Here is an 8,322-nt window from a genome sequence, read left to right as displayed (position 1 = left end):
TGTGTCTTATTTAAATTCAGGTTGCTAGGTTTTTCTACCCAGCTCTTGAGGTCTGGAAACCTTACTAAAAAGAGAAATTTCACTCTGATGGGTGTTAAACTCATTCTGGCTTCTCATAAGTAAGTGATGCAGCTTTTAAGGACTCACACCAATCACTTATTAGTACATTATGGAATTGTAACCACCCTAGTTATTATAGATCAGAGTTCATTGAAATTACTTCTTAACTTTTTGAAAGTTTGAAGGATCAGAACCCTCAAACTCCTCCCATCCTTCAGCTCCTCCTGGGCTCACCATGATGTTTCACAGATTCCTGAGGTTTTGTGTGATCAATTTCAAGCTGAGCCTCAGTACTCAGGGATTTAATTTATTCAGCTGTGAGACTTCAAATCTCTAATCGAGCAGCTAGGAATTCTCTTTCAGTGGCTAAAACAAACATTAACATTAATGCAACTAAAGCCACTCATTAGAAACCCAGGTTTGGGGGTTTGTGCTGTTGGAACTGTTCCGTGCCTCACAGGTGCACTCGTCTCACAGAGGACCTTCCAATGCTGTCTGCTACACCAAAGAAAGACTCTAGCACCACCAAAGAGGAAAGTTACTAATATGGAAACAGATGTTCCTATGAATACCCTTGGAAATGTATGGATATGAAACACATGCCACATATATTTAGTTACAAAAATTAAAAATCCTATTTTTATCTAGCAACTATATATTTCCAGAAAGTGACTAAGCACTGCAATCAAGTCATACCTGACTTAAACAAATTAAGACAGACTGAGCTGTCTAACCCACAAAAGAAGTATCTATTAATAATTCAACTCCAATTGCTATGTATATTTCCTGGCAGTCTGGATCCTGACTAAAAGCACCAGCTTTATTTTCCTAGTTGGCTTAAGACATACACTTCTGTGTCACAGGGAATTTTACCACTGAAAGATGTTTCATTTGTGCCCAGACTGGAATACATAAGATGTTCTTTTGAATTACTCAAAGTAGCGTATTAAAGCAGGTTTTTCTATGCAACTTGACCAGATATTAAAAAAAAAAAAAATCGAAGTATCACCTCTGAAAAACATGTATAAAAACCCAGGTTTTAAAAACACCTCGAGAAGAGGGTGATTCTACTCCAATGTGGATATTTGATTGCTCATTTCATTCCAATTAAAGTATAACAACTGAGAATGCGGCTGTACATCACAGTGAAGCTTTTGTGCTTGGCTTGTACTGCCACCTGGCGGCTTACTGCCTGTACTAATGTCAGACTTGCTTAAGGAATTTCTTGAAGCAGCATTCATTTACCAGTCTCTGCAGTAGCATGAGACTTCCCGGGTGGTACTAGTCCTAAAGGATCCACCTGCCGATGCAGGAGAGGCAAGAGTCGCAGGTTCGATCATGGAGTGGGGAAAATCCCCTGGAGTAGGAAATACCAACACTCCACTATTCTTGCCTGCAAAATTCCATGGGCAGAAGAGGCTGGATGGACTACAGGCTATGGGGCCACAAAGGATTGGACAGTTCTGAGCGACGAATCACTACTACTTGCAACATCACTGTCACCTACAAACAAAACATTTCTGTAAGATCTCTAAAATAGTGATGCAGAAGAGATTTCACATACAGGCTCTGGTAACCAAGTTAAGATAAACCACATCATTTGAACACAGTAAGCAAAATGATTAGTCAATTAATAATAAAAAATCCGTCAGGAAAAAAAGTTAGAGCTAATCACACCCTAAAATAAGAACAAAATGAAAGAGACAAAGCTTCTCTAAACATAGACATACCTAGCTTTTAGTTAAAAACATGAACATATGAAAATAAAACCGGGAATTTAGTTTACATGTATACAAATGAATAGGGTTACAAAAATATTTTTCAAAAAAAATTCTTTACGGTATTAACACTTCTCGATATGTTTCAGTATCCATGCTTCTCCTTTGTGAAACATCTTTTCTTGGTTTAGGTCCTACCGGGTTATCAGCATTTATATGGGTTAACATGAATACTTTATTAAGTATTATATATGTTAAAGTATATCTATTGTAAGAATCTGGCCTGCAGATACAAGGAATTTTCCCTTTCATGTTTAAGATGTGTCTGCATGCTTAGTTGCTCAGTCGTGTCTGACTCTTTGCAACCCTTTGGACTGTAGCCCGCTAGGTTCCTTAGTCAATGGGATTCTCCAGGCAAAAATACTGGAGTGGGTTTTCATGCCCTCCTCCAGGGGGTCTACCCAACCCAGGAATCAAACACATCTCCCTTATGTCTCCTGCATTGGCAGGTGGGTTCTTTATCCGCTGAGCCATTGGAGAAACCCTTAATTATGTAAGATAAAGAGTTCTAAATTTTGCCAAATCAAGTTATTTTCTTACTCCTTTCATTTATTTATTTTTAAAATAAAGATTATTATTTTGAAAGGTAATACTTCCTCATGGTCGAAAAATAAGGAAAGTCTATTATGTCGCTATTCACTGTAATCAGTTTCTTCCAGAAACAGCCATTAGCCTAAGGTTAAGTTTAGCAAGTCCTTTCTTCAGTTAAACATTTGCACTTAGCCTTTCTATTATTTGTTTTTTTCCCATTTAATTCTTTAAACTATGCAGGACTTATTTTGATTTATATCGGGTAATATTCTTTTTATTTCCAAAATGACAAATTATTCCTATCAGTGACATGCGTGGGTTGAAGCCCTCCCATCTCTGCTGATTTGTGATGTCTGCTTTAAGATACATTAAAATTTAACATACATAGCAAATGTTTATGAGTTATACCTTCCATTTCATTGATAGGTGAGTGCCTGTGCCAAACACTTAATTATCTTATGAAATTGAGAATGTTGCAATATTTAATGTTGGAATATATATTAATATTTAGAGTTAGGTAAGGAGTTAGCCCTCCATCATTACTCTTCTTTTTCTAAATTTTTCTGGCTATTCTCATTAGTTTCTTGCTCTAAATGACCTTCAGAATAATTGTGTGAAGTTGCAAAAAAATTTAACTAAGTTACTTTAATAAAGAGACTCTGAGAATTGCTCTAAATTATAAATTATTTTGGGAAGAGTTATTACCTTTACAGATAGGTTGTTAGTAGAAAAAGCAGGATTAGTGATAAGCCTTCTGACACTCTTAAGCTGGATGGCTTTTCAAGGACCAAACTGATGAAGAAATGCAAATTCTTCTGTACCTGCAATGTGGCAGGAGATATGCAGAGAAGTCCCCTAATTCCAAAAATTTAAAATGCTGGATAAAATATTTTAAAATATCTTTCTAAATGCATGGCTGAGTTGGCTAAAAAATAAGGGAAGTCCTCAGAGGCCACACATAAAAGATAGCATGAATCCAAAGTAAGTTCTGGAGCTGGTATGTGCCTGGGACATCTACCGACCTATCCCTGGTGGCTTACAGCTTAAGCTTCACAGGGTCAGTTGGAAGTTAGGAGACAGGACGCAAGGCCTGAGCAAGCGGGAAACAGAACTGCGCATCCATATGTTAAGTGAATGAGGCAGGGTGGTAGGGAGTGAATCACCCTACAGAGAGAAATAGTGGAGACAGTTATCCCACTTTTTATTAGGAAGGATAAAACGGGGGAAATGTCTCCCTAGAGAATGGCTAGCACCAGCTCTCCCTCACGCAGGAGGGCGCACAGCTGGTTCTCTGTGGAGCGGGTGGGACAGCCTGACAGCGCCTCCTGAGCGGTAGTGGTGGCAGTGGATTAGTCCCTAAGTCACATCCGACCCTCGTGACCCTGTGGACTGGGGCCCGCCAGGCTCCTCCGTCCATGGGATTTCCCAGGCAAGAATACCAGAGTGGGTTGCCATTTCCTCCTCCAAGGGATCTTCCCAACCCAGGTCTCCTGCATTGTAGGTGGATTCTTTACCAACGGAGCCAGCAGGGAAACCCAGATAAAAGTACCCCAAATCCCCAGCAACATATAAATCCCCACATATAAATTTTTTCTAGAGGAACACACCCAAAAGATTACCACAGCTTAGTTTCCAAAGAACATATGCTTACAGTTAAAAAAAAAAAACCTATAAGAAAACATATAACATATGACAGTGAGTTGAAACAGACAACTTTAATTTCTAACCTTGAGAATATCGAACGAGTGTATTTATATTTAAATATAAATCTCACATATATTTTTGAGACATAAAAGGGGGTACATAACAAAGGAACAAAAGATATCATAAGTAACCTACATCTCTGAAAAAGAACCAATGAGAAATGCTAGAAAAATAATTTCTAATAATTGACATCAGAAACTCAGTCTCAGCATCTGGCTCAAAACGGCAACGTAAGAGGCTCTCTGACCTCACCCTCCCAGAGACACACTGAATCAACAGCTGGACACAAGACAATTTCCTCTGAAGAAAATCCAAAAAATACTAGACTCCTACTCACTGGGCAAATGAGAGAAAACTCACATCAAACCAAGGAGAAGCTGAGAAACAATCTTGCCATAATCCCCAGCCCTGGTGCAGCAACACCTAACTAGGAGGGAACTCACACCTTCCAGCTTCTCCCTAAGGAGTGAAGGATTGAGACCGCCAATCTGATGCTAACTTTTAAGACCTCCACCTGAGAGATGAGTACCTAAAACATCTAGCTTTGAAAACCAGTGGGACTTGCATCCATGAGCTACACAAGGCCACAGGGCTCTAAAAGACACTCCCTAAAGGGCTCACACAGACTTAGCATGGCTAACCCCCAAGCCCAGCACAGACGCAGCAGGCTGAAACCTGCCCAGTCTTTCCGTAAAAGAGGCCTATTTGCATATTTTGGTAACAATGATCTGAGGGGTAACTTCTAATTTAACAGATATCCAAGGGCTGACTTCATTTTTACCCCCCTTCTCTGGTGACTCAGACGGTAAAGCGTCTGTCTACAATGTGGGAGACCTGGGTTCGATCCCTGAGTCGGGAAGTTCCCTGGAGAAGGAAATGGCAACCCACTTCAGTACTCTTGCCTAGAAAATCCCATGGACGGAGGAGCCTGGTGTCCATGGGGTCGCAAAGAGTTGGACACGACTGAGCGACTTCACTTTCACTTCACTTTCCCCTATAATTACTGTTTTTGACATCATATCTCACATCTTTTGGGGTGTGTATCCCTTAACTACTCATTGTGGATTAGATGATTTTACTACTTGTATTTTAACTTCCCTATGAGTTTTTCACATAGTTGGTTTACTATGTTTATGGTATATTTGCCTTTACCTATTTTTCCTATTGCAATAATTGTGTTTCTAGTTGTGGACTTTTGTTTTTCCCTTAGAGAAACCCCTTCAACATTTCTTGTAAAGCTGGTTTGGTGGTGCTGAATTCTGTAAGCTTCTGCTTATCCTTGCAATTTTTCATGTCTCCATCAAATGTGAATGTAAGCTTTGCTGGGTAGAGTACTCTTGGTTGTAGATTTTTCCTTTTCATCACTTTAAAATATATTGTGGCACTCCCTTCTGGCCCGCAGAGTCTCTGCTGAAAAGTCACCTAGAGCTTTAGGTGAGTTCCCTTGTATGTAACTTGTTGCTTTTTCCTTGCTGCTTTTACTATCTCCTCTTTATCTTTACTTTTTGCCATTTTAATAAAAAAATGTGTCCTGGTGTAATCATCTTTAGTTTGATTTTGTTTGGGACTATGTTTCCTGGAGCAACAAATTTCAAAACACAGCAGAATGGAGGCAGAATGGATACACTCCTCAGGAGGACTTAACGAAACTGACTAAAGAAGAAAAAACTTGAGTGGTTCAGTCATTAAAGAAACTGATTCAGTAGTTTGAAATGTCCCTACAAAGAAAATTTTAGGTCCAGATAATTCTTAAAATGAGGTTTATTTTTTACTTAAAAAACTTCTGACTTTATATTAAATTCTTCAGAGAAGACAAAAAGAGGAAAACATCTTCAAGTAATTTTATAAAGCCAGTACTGTATAAGCATACTCCACAGAACATTTTCCTGATTAACGTTTTCCCAATAAATTAACTCTTGTATTTAATACTCCAATATCATATAACACATATATCATTCAAAACAACAACAGAATGAAGTCAGAAAGAGAAACAAATAAATACTGTATATTAACGCATATAGATGGAAGCTAGAAAAATGGTACTGACCAGCCTGTTCACAGGGCAGGAACGGAGAACAGACTTGCGGACACAGCAGGGGAAGGAGCGGGAGGGCCGTCCTGCGAGAGGAGCATGGAAACACAGACAGCGCCGTATGCAGAACAGACAGCAGCGGGAAGATTTAATTACATGGCGAAACACAAGGTACTCAATCTTGTGCTCTGTGACAACCTAGAGGGGTGGGACCGGGGTGCTATGAGGGGGCTCAAGAGGGAGCAGCCACATGTGCGCTTATGGCTGGTTCATGTTGAATGGCAGAAACCAACATCTACAACATTGTAAAGCAATTACCCTCCAGTTAAAAATAAATTCTAAAAATTGAAAAAACTATTTATATACAAATATTATATTTAGGACCCAAAACACATTTTTACCAACAACAACAAAGGTATAGGGAATGCCCTGAGTTGCATTACAAATGCAACTGGAAAAATGTTCCCAGCTTCATCTGTCAGCAAATCACAAAGCATACTGAATTGCAATGAAAGGGGTATTCCACATAGACACCATTGGTGATGGAAGAAGCACTAGAGGACCATACCATCTTCAGTGTGCGTCATTTTCTGCCACATTTCCACACTGCTTTTCACATTTCATATTGCTTTTTTATCCCCCTAGTTTTGTATTCTGAGAACCAAAAAAGCTGAGGAAATGTTAAAGATTAATGGAGAAAGAACCAAACCAAGCAGAAAAGCAGTAACAATAAAAGAGATTATGTTACTGCTGACAAAGCAACTATTTGCTCATAACTATATAGTTTGGTGATCAGGAAGGAAAGTAATGGGTGTTACAGCCTATTGTTACAGTTTTTTATTTCATAGAGCTTTGTTTAATATATTTTAGTTATATTTTATGAAACTAGTTTGGGTTAAGGACTAACTCATTATAATTGTACCATTTAAAACGAAGGAAATAGGCTCCCAGAAAATGTTTTTGCATAGAATATCTGTAATTTGTTCAGAGACAAGTTACTAATATTAAGTAGATATCTAGGAGCTTCCCAGCTAGAGCAATGGGAAAGAATCCAGCAGCCAATGCCAGAGTCAAGGAATCGATCCCTGGCTTGGGAAAATCCCCTGGAGGAGGAAAGGGTAACCTGCCCCAGTAGTCTTGCCTGGGAAATTCCATGGACAAAGGAGACTGGCAGGCTACAGCCCATGGGACTGGGAAGAGTCGGACACGGCTGAGCAACTGAGCACAACGACAAGAAGAACTATCTGTATGGGTGAGCGAAGTCGCTCAGTCGTGTCCGACTCTTTGTGACCCCATGGACTGTCGCCTACCAGGCTCCTCAGTTCATGGAATTTCCCAGGCAAGAGTACTGCAGTGGGTTGCCATTCCCTCCTCCAGGGGATCCTCCCGACCCAGGGACCAAACCTGGGTCTCCCACATTGCAGGCAGACACTTTCCTGTCTAAGCCACCAGGGAAGCCCCAAACTATCTATATAATTCGAGCCAAAACTATCAAAGAGGGGCTTTCCTGGTGGTCCAGTGGTTAGGAACCTGCCTTGCACTGCAGGAAACACCAGTTCAACCCCTGGTCTGGGAAGATCCCACATGACACAGAGCAACTAAAGCCCCGTGCCACAACTACTGACGCTTGTAAACCTGTGCTCTGCAGCAGAAGCCACCGAAGCAAGGAGCCTGAGCGCCACAGCTGCAGGGCAGCCCCTGCTCGTCGCTACTAGAGAAACCCCCGCGCACGGCAGCAAAGACCCAGCGCGGCCAGAAATAAATACACAGGTGTCTAAACACAGAGATTAAAAAAAACCATCAAAGACGGTATGAGAAAGATAAACACAATCCCCTCTTGTTCATACATATAAATGCAGTAATTCCAAACAGAACAGTTTTTGAAATTCCAAGTTTGGTTTCTCCCAGAACTGTAAGGCTGGTAATACATTAGCAAATGTATTCATGCAATTCACCTCATTAACACATTATAAGAAAAAAAACCTTGTGTTCATCTCAATAGAGGCAGAAAAAAAAATTTAATAAAATTCAACATCCACGCATGATATGTTAAAAAAAAACTATTAGCAAACTAAAAATAGGACACTTCTCTAACCCAATAAATGATAAAATGCATTAAAATGTCATGTCATACATACATGCTGAAACTTTACGAGCATTCCTTTAAAGCTGTGAACAAGACAAGGATGTCTATTATCATTCTATTCAACAATATCC

Source organism: Budorcas taxicolor, chromosome 10 (genome assembly GCF_023091745.1).
Source record: "Budorcas taxicolor isolate Tak-1 chromosome 10, Takin1.1, whole genome shotgun sequence".
NCBI lineage: Eukaryota > Metazoa > Chordata > Mammalia > Artiodactyla > Bovidae > Budorcas > Budorcas taxicolor.
The sequence above is the reverse complement of the archived record's forward strand: the minus strand, read 5'-3'. Positions refer to the sequence as shown.